Source organism: Ceratotherium simum, chromosome 30 (assembly GCF_057802395.1).
Source record: "Ceratotherium simum simum isolate JZ-2026a chromosome 30, ASM5780239v1, whole genome shotgun sequence".
In the NCBI taxonomy this organism is placed as follows: Eukaryota; Metazoa; Chordata; class Mammalia; order Perissodactyla; family Rhinocerotidae; genus Ceratotherium; species Ceratotherium simum.
The window spans coordinates 16,234,288-16,253,747 of record NC_141929.1 but is presented as its reverse complement, the minus strand read 5'-3'; the positions used below and the strand labels follow the sequence as shown (position 1 = coordinate 16,253,747).

At 34.8% G+C, this 19,460-nt stretch overlaps 1 long non-coding RNA gene across 2 annotated transcripts in view; it reads left to right on the top strand.

Annotated features, from left to right (window-relative positions):
* LOC147913107 (uncharacterized) overlaps window positions 1–19,460 on the top strand; it is a 191,050-nt gene that overhangs the window by 75,258 nt on the left and 96,332 nt on the right. Inside the window, exons 4-5 of one of the 2 annotated variants that reach the window (XR_015549145.1) lie at window positions 1,197–1,299; window positions 9,877–10,033. The exons of the other annotated variant lie outside the window; for it this stretch is intronic. This is a non-coding gene — a long non-coding RNA (uncharacterized LOC147913107). The remainder of the gene's footprint in view (window positions 1–1,196; window positions 1,300–9,876; window positions 10,034–19,460) is intronic. 2 annotated transcript variants of the gene reach the window in all.

The window sequence follows — 19,460 nt, the reverse complement described above, 5'->3', positions numbered from 1 at the left end:
ACTTTGAGATGATAGTGGGTTGCAAATTATATATGATCTTGTAATGCAATACGAGAGTAAAATCAGTCAATGAGATTTTAGTCTGTATATGCAAAAGCTTCACATCATATGGCTGGAAGATAAGAGTTATTTAAATGGTACTGCTGAGATCACAACAAGAATACCAGTTTAAAACATAAATGCCTCAAATAAGTAAATTGAATAGCATTCAAAGTGGAAAATAAATGTATAAAAGGCTTCAGACTTTAATTTGTAGGAAAAGATTAAAATAACAGAACATATAATATTTGTCCATCTCTGACTGAGTCTAGTTATGATAACATCTCACTAATATTTGAAATATGTAAACATCATAGAAGCCAAGTCATTTTTAAAGGTAGAATAAGAAGTTTATAGTTAAGTAATGGGATGAAATTAAGTAACGGAAATTTAAGGCTGAATCCGGGAAATGTTTCCTGACAGTGAAATCTATTAGTCTCTGGAATGGATTCCCTAGAGAGGTGAGGGGAAGTTCCATTCCTCTAGTCATTGGACTAGATCAAGGCTTGGACAACACATTATTTAAAAAAAAAAAAGAAAAAAAGTGAAAACTAATTTGACCGTTTTGCATCAGCAGGGATACACACATAACATTGTTGGGTCTCATCCAATTGTCTTAGATGGTCTCAGACTTTTCTGACATGTTACGTCCTATCATTAAGGAACAGCATGTTATTTTTATAATGAATGATTTCTAAAAGACCCAATTCATATTTTCCAGTTCATGAACTTCAATTTCCTGGATTTTTTTTTCTTCCAAGTCATAGGAATGCTAAAAAAGAAAACACCCATCCTTTTCTTTGTTGATGAGCTATGGCCTTAAATATTCCAAGGCTTTTGGATCAGATCAGATGAGGTAGCTGAACTCTGAAGTCTCACTTATATCAGTGCATTGAAAACATATTTTTACTGCAGTTTTGCAACCACAACTATGCACTATATAAAAATTCATTCACTTCCTTTTCTGGGTTAATCCACAGAGAGATTTTTACCAGATGGTGTCCTGGAGGTACTATTTACTTTTAGCAAAGCAATATAACCTAGTTTGAAAAATATAAAGTATGTATGCACTTCATCCCAACATTAAAACATTCTGTCAATTGTACTTTTAAATTATCTAGGTTAAAGTTTGTCTATAACTTTGTTCTGTGTCCCAGCTGAGTGAAATGAATGTGGAAGAAGAATACTTTTCAAGACAATCAGTTTTAACCCAAAGTGTGATTCTTCTAAGCAAAAACAAAAACAAATTATGTACCAGAGGTAAGTTTTTTTAAGAGGTAAATTTTATATATATCCATATATTTATGTTTTAAGGTATATGTGTGTGTACATATATACATATATGTATATATGTATATATGTACACACACACACAGTATTTCACATTATTAGTCCTTATTATTATCTCTGTAGAAAGAAGTAAAGAAAATAGAGGCTCCTGTCTTGAAGTGCTTAATAGCCTAGCTAGAGAGAACTATGTGAGAAGCAAATACAGGTGGTGCAGATGCATATCAATTATTTAATAAAAGCATTTAGATGGAATTGTGCAAACTATGTAGGAGGTGACAAATAGATTTGATTCAGTGGAATGGAGGATCTGTTGAGGTCTGTAAGAAATGAGCTGGTGAAATGGGACTACAGAGTTGGAGTAGGCAGAGTGTACTAGGTTCTCCAGAGAAACAGAACCAATAGGATGGAGAGATTATCTATCTATCTGTCTGTCTGTCTGTCTGTCTGTCTATCTATCTGTCTACCTATCTATCTTTTTGTTGTGATTATGGAGGCTGGTATTCCAATTCAAAGGCTATCAGGCAGAAAGAGCTGATATTACAGTTCAAGGCCGTCAGGCTGGAGAATTCTCTCTTACTTGTGGGAAGATCTTCCTTTTGTTCTGTTCAGACCTTCAACTGATTGGATGAGGCTCACCCACATAAAGCAGAGGGTAATCTACTTTACTCTGTCTACTGATTTAAATGTTAATCTCATCCAAAAACACCTCATAGAAACACTTAGAATAATGTTTGACCAAATATCTGGGTACCCTGTGGCCCAGTCAAGTTGACACATAAAATTAACTGTCACATAGAGACTGAGAGGAGTTTGAATTATCGAGAACAATTGTAAGCTTTTGAACAGGGAAGTAACATAATAGAAATAGCACATGAGAGCTATTCTAATAGCAGTAAATAGAAAAGGTGGGAGAAGCAGACTTGATTCAAGAGAAATTGGTTGCTGTGGAAAAAGAAGAGAAGGAGAAGATCCAAAAGCCATTTCTAAGGGGAGAACGATCATGCCTCGGTCATGAGCTACGAGTGTAAAGAGAGACTACTAATCTGAATTTAAAGGTAGATATCAGTCTGATGATTTAGAGTTGTTAAGTGGAAATGAGGAAGTTGAGATTATTTTGCTTTATTTGGTTTCCAAAAATGATTTCTTTTGTCCACCCCTGAGAAACAATTTTGAAAACCACAATTGTATTCCACTTTACCATTAAATATATTAAAAATATTTTTTGAGGGAAATAAATGATCAGTTCTGATTTTGATATAATTAAAACATAGTATAGTATAGTATGTCATATATAATGTAATAATATAATATAAATTTTAGGTAACAAGCCATCCAAGTAGAAGTGAGTTACATAAGTTACATAAGTACAAGTGAGTTGAAAATTGTCCTTTTTTTCTTATTGATTGAATAAGTAGTACTGTGCCAGGAAAGCAGCTCATCTAATATTACAGAAGCAGGACATCTGTTTTTAAGTTTTTTGTTGTTGTTATAAACAAAATTCAAAAGTCCCTATTCCAAGTAGCTAAGAAATAAAAAACCCACATAAATTAGAGGTAAATCTTGACTTTAGAACAATTTACACTTTAAACAACGTGCCTTAAATCTAATCACAGAAGCAGAATTCAAACTTACTGAAATAGAATTCATATGTTTGTATATTACTAACATAAAACAATTCTGAGCTATTATTACATGGTAGCCTGCCAGGTAGCAAACAGTTCAACTTTTAGAGTTTTTACTTCTTTGTATTTATTCGATTATTTGTGTTGCTTTTTGCTGCAACTTCCAACTTCTTCTTTCCCAACACCTGTAGAGGTTCTTTAGATGCCAGTATTGAAGGAAGGGCAGGAGTCTGAGTGGGAAGGGTCTGAATCTCCACTCTGCTTCAACCAGGGCAACTCCAGATTATTTTTGCTTTATTGGGCTTCTAAAAAAGATTTCTTTTGTCCACTCCTGAAAAAACAATTTTGAAAACCATAATTTTATTTTACTTTACTCTTAAATATATTGGAAACATTTTTGTCAAAGATTATGCCTAAAAGTAGAGGTATATTCTAGATTTTTCATAATCTATATGTAGCTCTTAGGAATAGAACACTTGTTTATAGAAACATAAAACTGTGATTCCACTTTTTTAAACAGAATTATAGAGATATAATTTACATACCATGCAGTTCACCCATTTTAAAGTGTACCATTCAGTAGTTTTGCTTATATTCACAGAGCATGCAACTGTCACCACAGTCAATCTTAGGACATTTTCATCCCCCACCCCAGAAAACCTCATATCCATTAGCAGTCACTCCCCATTTCCCTCTAACCCTCCCAGGCCTAGGAAACCTCTAAGCTACTTTTTGTCTCTATAGATTTTTCTATTCTGGACATTTTATATAAAAGGAATCATATAATTTGGTCTTTTGTGACTGACTTCTTTCACGTATAATGTTTTTGAGATTCATCCATGTTGTAGCATAAATCAATACTTCATTCCTTTTTGTTCCTGAATAATATTCCATTGTATAGATATTACCACATTTTATTTTTATGATTCCATTTTTGCACATTTAACTTGCACTCAAATTTTTAGGAAAACATTATGTATAAGGGTAGAAGACTACTTGTAAACCATGGAAAATTTTCAATTGATTCAGATATAATTACTATGTACAAGGTGATGTGCTGGGCATTGTAAGAGAGACCAAAAGAAAGTAAAATAACTATCTTAAGATACTGTTTTATGGTTTACTCAGCTCCTTCCTATATTTTCTAATATTCTCACTACAATATTCTGTGGATAAGCATCATTATTGTTAATCCCAAAGAATTAGTACTTTGTGTAAGTTATTTAACCTTTCTGGGACTCAGTTTATTACTTATTTGAGAAACAGAATGATAATAATAGAAAAGTACAAATGAAATAATATATATAAAGTGTTTAAATAGGACCTGAAACATAGTTTTCTGATCTTAGAATATTTATTGAGAAATGACTAATTTATTGTCATTCAAGACCACACTGTCTAATCTAGCCACTAGCCACATTTTATTTTATTTTTTGTGTGTGTGAGGAAGATCAGCCCTGTGCTTACATCTGCCAATCCTCCCCTTTTTTTTGCTGAGGAAGACTGGCCCTGGGCTAATATCCGTGCCCATCTTCCTCCACTTGATATGGGACGCCGCCACAGCATGGCTTGCCAAGCCGTGCGTTGGTGTGCACCCAGGATCCGAACCGGCGAACCCTGGGCCACAACAGCGGAGCGCGCACACTTAACCGCTTGCATCACCGGGCCGGCCCCTAGCCACTAGCCGCATTTTAGATGCTCAATAGCCACATGTGGCTAGCGGCTATTGTATTGGACAGCACAGATATGGAACATTTCCATCATTGTAGAAAGTTCTATTTAACAACACTGCTGTAGGATCTTAAAATGCAGTATTGTGGGTAGACCATACACATGACTACCAAACAATGAAGAAAATTCTAAGAGAGTGATTTAGACTGTTAGTGTCACATGTGCTCAGAGTGGGTTGAGATCTCTTCCTTCTGTAATGGTCAAAGCCCTGGGAGGAGATGCTACTTGAGCTAGACCTTGAAGTATAGGTATACACAAAGGAAGGGGATCATTCAGTAGTATCAGATTCAGCATGTATGTACCAAAAGCACAAGGCATTTAAATGAAGAAAAGGATTTATAGGAGAGAGAGTAGTGAAAATAACACTAAGGAGTTAGGGAAGGATTATATTATAGAAGGTTCTTCCTTGTTTAAAGTGTTTTGTGCTTCTTTCTGTCAACATTGAAAGCATCAGATTTTGAGAAGGGAAATGATACTTTAGGAAGTTTGATATGACAAAGTGGTTAGAATGAATAGAATGGATCACAGACTGGGAGACTTATTCAGAAAGTGTTGCTACAGGTCAGATTTGGACCATCAGTAGCCTGAATTATGATAATGATGCAGAAACAGAAAAGAAGCTTTGAAAGAATATAAAAGAAGAACCAGGTGACTGATAGGAATGGGGGATACTTGATGACTGACTGAGGTTGGAGAATGAGGAAAAGAGAGAAAATAAAAAGGACTGAGGTGTGGAGCCTGTAAGAACACAGCAATAGGATGGATAGTTTAGAGTAAAATATAATAAGTTCAGTTTGAGACAAAAAACTTAGAGTTGGGAATAATTTGCTTCTGTCTCAAAGATGAAATTAACTTATTCTCAAAGATGACCATCTAGTTCTAAGAGGACTAATATTATTTGAATGTCTGTTATGTACCAGGCACTATATGGAGTGGTAATATAGGTCATCCTTTTTAATATTCATAAATAACTGTTTATTATAGGTACATAGTAATTATCCATATTTTACAGATGAGAAAATCGAAGTTCAAAGAGATTGGTGAGAGGGAACCCACTACTTTTAGAATCTGCCTATTATTTCATTGTTGGTACAATTCTAATTGTTATGAAATTCCTCTTGAAATTTGTTTCTCTATAACTTTACCATCAGTTCTGCTTCTGTTCTGTGAAGTAACTGAACAGTGCCAAATCCTCTTCCCTCTTCCCAACTTTACCCTCACCGCACCAGGCCAGAAAGCTCTTCACATATTATTTGAGGACCTTTATGTCTTTTCTTAATCGTATCTTCTGATGACTAAACATTCTAAGTTACTCCAACATTTCCTCTTATGATCTGGGTCTTGTACCATTCGTCTTCCTAGTTCCCTTCTTTGGAGTCACTCTAATTTGTCACCACCTCTCCTGAAAATGTGGTACCCAGGATAAATCTTGGTGTTCCTGGTATGGTTTGACCAATCTAGGATTCAGGGCAACCATTTCCTCTGCATATACAGGCATTTTATATGTTGATGTTTTGATGGCATCCGAGCCAAAATTTTTAGCAGAAATTTGGAAATTTAGCATTAGTACTTATTCATTTATTCATTCGTTCATTCATTCATTCAATTAAGTATTTCACAGCTACCATATGCCAAGTACTTTTTAGGTACTCCAAACTAGAGACAGACATTTGGTGGCTACTGGATTTAGCAATTAACAGATTCTTGATTACTTTTCTGTTTAATGACAGCGAAATCAGGCTTTTAATAGATTAAAGTTTTAGTATGAAGAGGAGGGAAGTAGAATTCTTTTTATGAACAGTAATGTTGTTTATATGAAAAAAATAAACAAGTAAGAATAATCAGGGGCCGGCCCCGTGGCTTAGCGGTTAAGTGCGCGCACTCCACTACTGGCACCCTGGGTTCAGACCCCGGGTGCGCACCGACACACCGCTTCTCCGGCCATGCTGAGGCCACGTCCCACATACAGCAATTGGAAGGATGTGCAACTATGACATACAGCTATCTACTGGGGCTTTGGGGAAAAAAAAGGAGGAGGATTGGCAATAGATGTTAGCTCAGAGCCGGTCTTCCTCAGCAAAAAGAGGGGGATTAGCATGGATGTTAGCTCAGGGCTGATCTTCCTCACCAAAAAAAAAAAAAAAAAAAAGAATAATCAGGAAAATTCTTTAATAGTAGCATGATGAGGAGAGACTGTCCCACTCAGATGTTAAAACATAATGTAAAGCTATGTTGATTTAAATAGTGTGGTAAGAATACATTAATAGACAAGGAGATTAATTGACTGAATAGAAGTAGAAATAGTCTCAAATACATATGGAAATTTAGCATATAATAAGGATGATATTTTGAATTAGTGTGAGAAAAGTGGATTATTCAATAATGTAACAACTGTGATGTAACAACTGGTTAGCCATTTGTATACACATAAAATGTTGGATTCTTACCTCACATCTTACAACAAAAATTTCAGATGGATCAAAGATTTAATCTTGAAAAATAAAAACATAAAAGTACTAGAAAAAACCCTGAGAAAATTATTGTTTTTGTGACAGAGTGAGAAATCCTTTCTAATTAGATCACAAACCTCAAAAGTCGTAATGGAAAAGATTAATTAATTTGACTATATAAAAATAAAAGAAAAAATTCCACAGTCAAAAAAAACACCATAAGCAGAGTAAAAAGGCCAACTATAAACTGGGGAAACATGGTTGCATTCTACATTGCAGATAAAAGATAACCTTAATATATAAGGGGCGCTTACAAATCAGTAAGAGAAATACCAACAATCTGATAGAACATAAACAGATGATCAAAAAGGAAATATAGTTACTCCTAAAATCCTGAACAGATGCTCAGTTTTACTTAGAAGTAAATTTGGAATTAAAACTACATTGAGCTACCATTTTTCACCCATCAGATAGGCAAAGGTAAAAATATTGATAGTGTTGTCAAGTGGTGAGAAGGAAGAAGCTCTCTCATATATTTCTAAATGGGAGTCAAAGTTGGTAAAACTTCAAGAAAGCAATTTGTTAGTAGTTCTTGAAATTACAATACATGTGCTTCCTGACCAAATAATCCTACTTTTAGGAATTTATCCCAAGGATAGACATACCCACATGTGAAAGGTTTTGTGTACAAGAGAAGTCCTGGCAACATTGTCTATAAATACCAAGAGTGGAAACAAGATAAATGTCTACCAAGAGAGGACTATTTAAAGAAACTCTGGTATAATTCTGTGTATAATTCATAAGTAGGGAAGTGTTATCATTATAACACAGAAGCCATGGTGATTCCTATGATTTTCCTAGCATGTGGATGCCTTGCACCAAGGAACAGTGGCTTCCAGTGCTTTCTTGTACTGTGCTACCTAGCTCATTGATAATGACTACAGCTTGAACAGCGCCTGGTAGCCTCCAACCAGCTCTGACTGCTGAGGGGCCTACAGGTTGGAAGCTGGGAAGAGGAATGTCTTAGTTTGGGTTCCCCAGAAAAGACCCTGAGACAAGGATTTGAGTACTTTATTTTGGAGGCGATCCCAAGAAACACTGGCGGAGAAGTAGGGAAATATAAGAACAAGAAGGTAGTCAATAAAGGATGCAGTATCAAGTTAGGAGTCCTGTGCATAAATTCTGGGTAACAGTGGAATATAGATGATTAAGAGTTATCCTACTCAAATATGGGGTAGATTCACACCGACTCCCATTAGTCATTGGTTGAGAGCTTTTACTGGTTGATTTTTTGTTTTTGTTTGTGTTTTTCTTTTTTTAATTCCCCTGCCCTTCCAGCCTACTGTGTACAAGGGCAGAGTGGCTTAGGAGAAAACCCTCAGGCTCTGCTAAGCCCTCAGCTGGAGCAAGAGGAGGGGATATGTGTGGGGAGGAAGAGGCAGGAGAGCTGGAAGGGGGGATAATACCCACTTCAGTAGGCTGCAAGATGGGATGAAATCTGCTACTATAAGTTGCAAGACTGATCTCCAAGACCAAAAGGACTAGGAGAGGGGGAGCTGGCTTAGTTTCCAAATCTGCAAGTTCCCTTTCTTCAACAATATATTTTTTTCCCCAACAATATTTTTCTCAGCAGCTGATTTTGCAAAAACTCAGGTGTTTCAGAAATGATGTAGCAGAAATACCTGTATTTATTCAGTCATGCTGTGTAGATGAAAGATGTGACTGCTTAGTTCAGGTAGAAATGCCTGTACTATGCAGCTGTTAAAAAAGTTTTGAAATGGGTCAGCCCTATGTGAACTATTGGAAACATCTCTAAGATAAATTAAGCAAAAAACCCCACACACCATGGAATAAAACAGTGTGGAGAATATATGTTTAAGAGACAGCTAGTCTCCAAAAATTTATGCTACCCCTCCATAGAGTAAAGTTGAGTTAAGTGCCAAGCCAGGGACCAAATTTCCCAGCCTCCCTTGCATCTAAAAGTACCATGTGACTTGCTTCCAATGGAATATATGCAGAGTGATCTGGTGACTTTTTGGCAAGAAGGTTAAGAAGCAGTTATGTCTTCTCTTCTCTCTCACTTTTCCCCATTTGCCACTGAAGTGAAGACTCTGAAGCCTGGGCTGTGGCAGCACTTGGGCTCCTGAAGCATGCATGGAAGACTGCCCACTGAACAGTGGCCTGTCATGTGTATGCAAACTAACCTTTCATTGAGTTAAATCATTGAGATTTCAGGGTTTAGTTGTTGCAGCAGCTAATATTACCTTATCTAAACAGTTTGTTGCCATTTGAATGTATCTATAACGTTGAATATAAATATGTGTTTCCATATGTACAGAATGTGATTGAAGAATACATAAGAAACTGACAATGTTTCACTCTGGGGGTGGATGGTGTTCAGGTTCAGCATATAAAGGAGACTTACTTTTCATGGTCTGCCCTTTATACCATATTGTTTACATGTAATGTCTAGCCAAAAAATAAAGAAAAGATAAATATTTGAGCTTAGAAAGAAAGGAAACAGTGAGAGGAATATTAAAGATACTGGAAGAATAGAGAGTAATTGAAGTAAGTTCCTCGATGCAGTAGGAGGAAACCGAGTCAAAGGCATAAGTGGAAACTTATAAATCAGGAAAGATTCCTCATCCTCTGACATGGGAGGTAGCAGAAATAGCAGTTATATTGCCCATAACAAGAAAAATACAAGTGAAAACTGTACTGAGACACAATTTCTTACCCATCAGGTGGACAAAAAACCAAAGTTTGATAACCCTTTCAGTTGGCAAGACTGGGGGAAACAGGCACTCTCATGCCTCAGTGTGAGAGGAAGAAGAATCTGGTAAAATCTACCAAACATATCCTTTGATCCAGCAGTTTCCCTTCTGGTAATCCATCCTACAGGTAAGTCTGCATAGGTACAAAATGGCAAAATATACAAGGTTATTTATTGTAGCATTGTTGGAAGAGTACAAGATTGGAAATAACTCAAAGGTCCAGTAATAAGTGATTGGTTGAATAAACAGTGGAACATACACACCCACACAAAAAGAAAGCTCTGTGTACAGGTATGGAGAGACCGCCATGATATATGAAGCTGGCAGGGGGAGGAGAAGGGACAAAGTATAGAATAATGTATATTGTATGTTACTTTTTTGTAGAAAGAGTGGAGAAATAGGAATATATATTTCTATTTCCTTGTATTTTTGTAAAAAAACTGGACAGATAATAAACTAATAAAATGGTTACCCAGAAGGGGTGAGTTGACAAGAAATATGGTGGAAATGCCAGGAGTGGAAGTGAGATTTCTCTGTTATATTTTTTTATGTAGGATTGACTGTTTAAAACTTTTTATTATGGACATTATATAAAAGTAGAGAGAGAGAATGATGAACCTTCATATTCATCACCCAGCTTCAACAATTATCAATATAGATGACCCATCTTATTTCATCTATAACCCGATGCCCATACCCCTTCACCAGGTTATTTTAAAGTCAATCTCAGACATATCATTTCATCTGTAAATATCCATAAATATTTTAGTATGTATCTCTAACATATAAGAACTATTTTTTAAAAATCATTATCACACCAAAATCATTATAATTTCTTATATCTAAAGGAAATTTAAAGAATATCTAGTTAGAGTGTATTTTTGTAAACATTACTTTATATTTCAGCTGCCCTGTTTGCTTCTCTACTTACAGAGTCGAAGTTTATTGTGGGGCTTTGTAGTACAAAGTATTGATAAATTTTCATTTGGAAATTTAATCTCAGAGTAGAGCTGCAAAAATAATACAAAGAACTTCCATATGCTGTTCACCCAGGTACCCAAATTGGTAATATTTTACCACATTTGCTTTTTATCATTCTGTCTTCCCTCCATATGTATGAATTATGTGCATGTATTTGTGTATATATAAATTTTTTTTCTGAACCATTTAAGAGTAAGTTGAAGACATAATGCCTCTTTTTCCCCAAATACCTCAGTTTGGATTTCCTAAGAGTGTTCTGGTACATAATCACAGGAGAAATTAACATGATATAATACTATTATTTAATCTACAAACCTGGTTCATATTGTACCTATTATTCCCTGTAATAACCTTTATAGAAAATAAAATAAATAAATTTTTTCTCGATCAGGATCCAATCCAGGATCACACACTGCATTTATTGTCATATCTCTTAGTCTCCTTTAATCTGGAATCATTTCTCTGTCAGTCTTTGTCTTTCATGAATTTGACATTTTTTAAGGAATATAGGCTAGATATTTTGAAGAATATCCCTCAATTTGGGTTTGTCTGATGTTTCCTCATGATTAGATTCAGGTTATGAGTTTTTGGCAAGGATATCACCGAGGTGATGTTGTGTCTTTCTCAGTGTATCGTATTTGGAGGCATTTGATGTCTTTTTGTCCCATTACTGTTGATATTAACTTTAATCATTTGGTTTAGGTGGTAGTAGTCAGGTTTTTCCATTGTAAAGTTACTTTTTTCTCCCTTGTAATTAATAAGAATTTTGTGAGGAGATAATTTGAGACCACAGAGATAATCTTATTCCTCATCAAACTTTCACCCACTAACATTTATTGATGATTTTTGCCTAAATCTGTTATTACTATCTATTTGCCAGATAGTGATATTCTAACTCTATTATTCCTTCTGTGTTTACTATTGTTAGTTCTACTCTAAAGAAAAGCTTTTCCTTCTTTCCCATTTAAAAATAAATTTATATCAATAGGGATTCATGGATTTCTCATTATTTCAATGCTTATACTGTCCCAAATGTAGCCAGCCTCTTCAGGCTGGCTCTTGTGTCTCTTTCAGTATTTTTTTTATCACTTCCTTGTTTTCTGATAGAACAAGACATTCCAAGCTCATCTTATACATTCCTTCCCTCAGTCCTTCAATAAGCCATTTCTCCAAGGAGTCCTGGTTTCTTTTAATGCTTGAAATCAAGACCTGCGTACTGGCTATGCTTAGTATTACCAAATTTTCACTTCTTCTTGGCCCAGTGTTGACTTTTGAATCATGTAAGTATATTGCCTTTTAAATAATTTAAAAACTTAGACCTGAATACACCTGAAATCACAAATACATTGTATTGCCAGTGAATACCCCATTAGGAAGAAAATTTGATATAGTCTTTGAGGATGCAGGCTTTGGAGTTGGATAGCTCTGGGTTCAAATTTACCACCACCACTTAATAATTGTGTAATTTCATTTTATTTACCTGCCAATTGGGGATGAACATGTAAACCTCATTGGATTGTTGTGAGGATTTAATGAAATGTAAAACTAGTGACGCATAACATACATTTAAACGTAGCTGTTGCTTTATGAATAACTGTATTTATACTTAGCACAGTATTGAACATTATATTCAGGAAGTACTTGTTGAGTTGAGTTATAATCCTTTTCTCCCTTAACTTTAAAATACATTTCTAGATTCATTAGTAGTGGAATGTTCCTGAGCGTTCCCTGAGATCATGAAAAAATATGGAGTCAAATAACTTAATAGACATGGGGACAAAAAACAAATCGGAGTTGCTCTTCAGCTCCAGGATGAGTTGATAGAGACTTGAGTTAACCATGCCTAGATCAGACCTGTCAGATATAGACAGAAATAATTTATGAAAACCGTTTATTCTAGGTTAAACCTATACCTGCCTTATTACTAAATTTCCTCAGGTCTACTATTATAGTATTTTATACTTTACCACTTTAGGAGTAGAGAATGAAAGCCAGAAACAGGAAGAATAGCAGAATATTGGGTTTAATATAATAATAGAATAGCATAGAGAGGAATAGAAAGGAGAATGTTATTGTAAATTAGATTTTCAGCTGGTTCATACTTGTCTTACAGTGTAGAAGTGTTCAAATAGATTCACATGAAGTTCAGGAAGATGACAAGTTGACTGCTTTTGCAGCCACAACTATTGTATTTTCTTATTCTCCAATAGTTATGAACCATTTTATATTCAAAATACAGAAGTGGCCACTGATGGAACTACTATTATTGTCACTAGTATTCACTGCTACCCTGCCTAATCAGCAATATGTTGAGTATTTTGGATGGGGAAAAAAAGGGCAAGCCAATGCAACTATGGTGGTGGTTAGTCACATTTACTATAGCAAAGAAGAGGGCTGGAGAAGGACCTTTTCCTTCAGCATAACTCTCTATATTTCATAACCTTTTCTCATGATTATCTTAACCAGAAAGAAAAGAAGAACAATCCTAATTTATAAAATGATTGCCAACATGAATCAGATGTTTCTCCTAGTTCTCTTTATATGATTTACCTTGAAGTGATGTATGTTCTTGGAGTGGGTGGATAGAGTGTGTGCATGTGCATGTGTGTACGTGTTTTAGAGATAACGAAGGAATACAGAAAACATGGATAGAAATTGTGATGGGTAGCTAAAAGTTTTCCTTCTATAGACAAGTAGGCAAAAATGGAGGGGAAAAAAAGGAACTAAGGTAACTATCATATGAGGATTATGTAATAAGTATGTAATGGGATTTCGTATAAATTCTGATAGTTTTTTTAAAAATGAGAAAGAAGCTAAAATTTTCCTATATTCCATCTACCTCATAGTTGGACTTATTTTCTGAGCAGCATAGTGAGGATTAATGAGTTGTTGTCTATATGGTACCTTTAGGTACGCAGTTAAAAGATATTATGAAATAGTTATTGCTATTGTAAAAAGCATTGCAGTATGGCACAAACTTGTGGCAACATGTGCAGCTGTTCTCAGAAGACAATGCAGAGAGGTGTAAGTTTGTCACTGCTCCAAACTTTTCAGTGATTACTAATGAATATTTCAACTTAGACCTATAAAATCATAAACTAGATTACATTGTCTCAGTACAAAAAGAATTTTTAATGGATTGTTCAGATTTTCAATTTTCATTGCTTTTCAGAATCTAAGGGTTACTCTGAAGTTATTATTTCTTAAAATATAAAACAAGGGTTGAGATGTAGGCCTTTATCTGTTGTTACTCCTTATACTCACCCTGGATAATATCATCCATTCTAACAGTTTTAACTATGATGTATATATGGCAACTTAAACCACACCTCACTACCACCATTTACTACTGTAACAATACAAAAACAACACTTAGTGTCCCAAATAGACCATACTCTTTTACTTCTTCGTACTATTTGCTCTACCAGGAATACTTGATTCTCAGGAGGCCCGCAGTCCCACTCTAGGTCTTATTTACTTGACTAACTTTTATACATACTTCAAGATGGCTTGCAAACCACCTCTACTACAAAGTTTTCCCTGACTGCCTGCCACCATCCATGGGCTTTCTTCCCATCACCACCATGGCTGGGGAGGTGCCTTGAATTTTTGTGCCCATAGCACCTTGCACTTCCTGGTTTCATTCCTCAAAGCATATTGAATAACAAATTTTTGGATAATAGGAGACTACCTTGCATTATTTTATTTATTTTTAGTTTTTTCCAGCTTTATTGAGATAAAGTTGACAAATAGCACATTATTTTAAATGGAAAAAGTACAACCTATATAACAATCCACTAAAGACATATGCAAAACATAAAGCCTTTAAAAACGAATTTCTTTTTAAATGCATAATGCACTCAGTGAGCATGTTTGTATGCAGTGTGAAATGATAAATGCACAGTATCAGACATGAATTTCATTATCCTTCTGTATTGCAAAGAACATGCATTAAAGTGTAAATAAACATGAATTAATACATTTAAGATGAATAATGTAAGGCACTTTTGGAAAGGCAGAGTAAGGCCCTCCAAAAATTTGCTCCTCCATTATATCAATAAAAACTCTGGCAAAAATAGTCAAAAACAACTTTTTGAGAGCTTTGGAATTTAACCAAAGTCTTCCAGCAATCTGAGGGGCACTTAATCAAGAAAAATGGCTGAATCTCAATATGAACAACAAGCTTTGTTGTGTTTTAACTTACTTTATTCTTATAATCCTCTACCAAGCTCTGGCCTTGAAAACCAACACCCTCAGAACCATAGTAGCTATGAGAACCAGCAGCCTAACAGCTACTGGAAGAGGCAGAATGAGTTTGGAGCTCTCCAAGAAGCCCCATCCCCAGAGAATTGTCACTGTTTGACCTATTTGACAGTTTCCTGGAAAAGTCCTATTCACAGGGCTTGACCTGACTCAGAGTTTACTCAGTGAGGAAATCTCTATCACTGGGGCATTTGTTGAAAACAATTAGAAGCAATTCTTTAATATCACAGCTGCCCAAGACAGTGACGCAAGTTGGGGCCAACAAAAGTCTGACCAAAATGCATAAATGGAAAATCTAGGGAATGAGATGTCTATAAGAGGCTTTGAAAATCTTGAACATACTCCTGGAAATCTAGAAAGCCACAAGCATGTGCAGACTTTTTGTAGGTCCCAGAAATACCTGAGCAGGGCTTAAGATCTCATCTCTGTTTGGATCTGATGCTCTGTATCAGCAGGAAGTGAAGACAGTAACAAAAGAATAAAGGAACAAAAGAGTTCCAAGACCTATACAAAGCAAATAAACAAATAGCACACATAAAGCCTCTGTTGTTAGTAATTACATTAAACATGAGTAGATTAAACACTCCAATCAACAGAGATTTGCAAATGGATAAAAAAGCATAATCTCACCATATGACATCTACAGAAGACATATTTTTGATTCAAAGACACACAAACAGGTTAAAAATAAAGGATGGAAAAATATATACTATGGAAATAGTAGCCAAAATAGAGCTGAAGTGGCTATACTAATAACAGACAAAGTAGACTTTCAGACAAAAATTGTTACTAGAGTAAAAGCAGGTCAATTTATAATAAAATGTCAATCCATTGAGAAGATGCAAAAGTTATAAACATAAATATACTAGTAACAGACCCCAAAATATACAAAGCAACAACTGACAGAACTGAAGAGAGAAAGATACAATTCAAAAATAATAGACTTTATACCCAACTCAGTAATTGATAGAACTAGGAAGAAGATCAACAGGGAAATGGAAGACCTAATGACACTACCAACTAACAAGAACTAACAGACATCTATAAAACACTCTACCCAACAACAGCTGAATATACATTCTTCTCAAGTATTCATGGAATATTCTCCAGAGTAGACCATATATTAGGCCATAAAACAAATCTCAATAAATTTAAATGATTGAAATCATACAAAGTATGTTTTCTGACACATTGGAATGAAATTAGAAACAAGTGAAGGAAATTTGAGAAATCCAGAAATACATGAAAAATAAACAAAACACTCTTAAGTAACCAGTGAATCAAAGAAAAAAATAAAGAAAATTCGAAAATACTTTGAGATGAATGAAAATGAAAATAAAACATAGAAAAATTCATGAGATGCAGCTAAAGCAGTGCTGACATGGAAATTTATAGGTATAATGCCTATATTAAAAAAGAGAGAGCTGAAATCAATAACTTAATCTTAAGTGATAAGAAGAACAAACTAAACATAGTGATGCAAAAGAAAATTAATAATAAATATTAGAGCAGAAATAAATAAAAATACAGAATAGGAAAACAAGAGAGATAATCAACAAACCCAAAATTTGGTTCTTCAAAAAGATCAACAAAATTAACATAAGTTTAGCTGGACTAACAAGAAAAAAGGAAAGACTTAAATTACTAAAATCATGAATGAAAGAGGGAACAACACTAATGAACATACAGAAATGAAAAGGTAGTCTAAGGTAACACTATAAGCAATTGTATACCAACATATTAGACAATGAAGATGAAATGGAAAAATTCCTAGAAAGACAAAAACTACTGAAAGAAATGAAAAATCTCAATAGACCTGTATAATCAGTAAAGAAATTGCATTAGAAATTTAAAAACTTCCCACAAGCCCAGGCACAGGTAGCTTAACTGGTAAATTGTACCAAATGTTTAAGGAACAATTAACACCAATCCTTCACAAATGCTTATTACAAAAAATACCTGAGGAGAGAACACTTCCCAACTCATTCTCTCAGGCCAGTAGTTGCCCTGATACCAAAACTAGACAAAGACAAACCTAAGAAAAAATAATATTGACCAATATCCCTCAGAAATGTAGATGTCAAAATCTTCAACAAAATACTAGCAAACGAAATCCAGCAACATATTTTAAAAAATTGTGTGGTATGACCAACTGGGATTTTATCCCAGGAATGCAAGTTTGGATTAACATTTGAAAATCAATGAATGTAATATATCAAATTAATAGAAAAACAAAGGACAAAAACATTTGATCATTTCAATAGATGCAGAATAAGCTTTTGACAAAATTCAACATCTTTTCATGATAAAAACACTTAATGAACTAGAAATAGAAAGGAAATCTCTTAACTGATAAAAAGCATCTGTGAAAAACCCACAGCTAACATCATACTTAATGGTGAAAGACTAAATACTTTCCACCTAAAATCAGGAACAAGACAAGGTTGTCCACTCTCAGCACTTCTGTTTAACATTGTACTGGAAATTCTAGCAAGTTTAAGCAAGGAAAAGAAATAAAAGGCATCCAGTTTGGGGAAAAAAAGAAATAAAACTCTCTTTGCAGGTGATGTGATCTTGTATATAGAAAACCCTAAAGAATCCACAAAAAAACTATTAGATTGTTAAATAAGTTCATCAAGGTTGTGGGATAAAAGAAATATACAAAAATAAATTGTATTTCTATACACTTGTTCCCACAATGTGGGCCCAATTTCAAAACTTACTACAAAGCTACAGTAATCAAGTAGTACTGACATATAGATGAGTACACATATAGATGAATAGAATAGAATTGAAGTCCCAGAAACAAACTCTGGCATTTGTGGTCAATTGACTTTTGACAGTGACAAGACAATTCAGTGGGGGAAAGAATAGTATATTCAACAAATTGTGCTAGGAGAACTAGACATCCGCATGGAAAAGAACAAAATTTGACCCCTACTTCAAACCATACATAAAAAATAATTCAAAGTAGATTGGATGCCTAAATGTAAGAGGTAGAACTCTTAGAGAAAACATAGGAGTAAATATTGATGACCTTGGGTTAGGCAGTGGTCTCTTAGTCACAAAACCACAGTGACCAAGGAAAAAATAGATAAAATGGATTTCATCAAATTAAAAACTTTTGTGCTTTAAAGGACTCTGTCAAGAAAGTGGAAAGACAACCCACAGAATGGAAGAAATTATTTGCAAATCACGTACCTCATAAGGGACTTATATTAGGAATACTAAAAAAAAAAGCTCTCTTACATCACGACAGTAAAAAGTACCAAACCACCCCATTTAAAAATCTGCAAAGGATTTGAAGTTTTTCAAAAGAGGATATATGGATGGTCAGCGAGCCCTGAAAAGATACTTGATATTATTACTGATTAGGGAAATCCAAATTTCCTTTCATTGAGATACCACTTCATTCCTACTATAAAGGCTAAAATAAAAAAGACAGACAATAACAAGTGTTGATAAGGATGTGGAGTAATTGGAACCCACATATGTTATTAGTGGGAATGTAAATGGCACAGCCACTTTGGAAAAAAGCTTCATAAAATGTTACACAAAATTATCATATGACCCAGCAATTCTACTAGGAATATACCCGAGAGAAATGGAAACATGTCCACATAAAAGCTTGAATGCCATGTTCATAAAAGCATTTTTTATAGTGTCAGAAAATGAAAATATACTGGGAGGTAGAAGTGGAAAATAAGCTTAAATGAACATTGGGAATGTATTAAAACTGTCTTCCTAGGAACTGGTGGAATCAGCCATTATTTCTGGGTGGATTCTGGGCAATTGGGCATTATGTTGAGAGCAGCTATATTGCATTGAGTCCTAAAGAAACTCAGCTTCTGCCAATAGTAAGGCCCAGTAATATTGGTGTTTTTTCTGGACTATGAGTTGGGTGAGGTTTCCTTTCATAATATGAATAAATAGGTCTCTTCTCTATACTTTTAATGATTCTTTTACAGAAGCTGTTTGGCCCTATTTCTGTACTGGAACAGATTCTGAACCTCTTAAAAATCTCTTCAGTAGCATTATGAAAGATGAAATACCTGGGAAATGCTTCTGTTTCAGTTTTAGGGATAACTTAGCCAGTAAATATAGTCTCAGTAATTCCGAATTCTTTTATTTATTTATTTATTTTTTTATTATTTTTTTTGTGAGGACGACTGGCCCTGAGCTAACATCTATTACCAATCCTCCTCCTTTTTTTCCCTTTTTCTCCCCAAAGACCCGGTAGATAGTTGTATGTTGTAGTTGCACATCCTGCTAATTGCTGTATGTGGGACGCCGCCTCAGCGTGGCCGGAC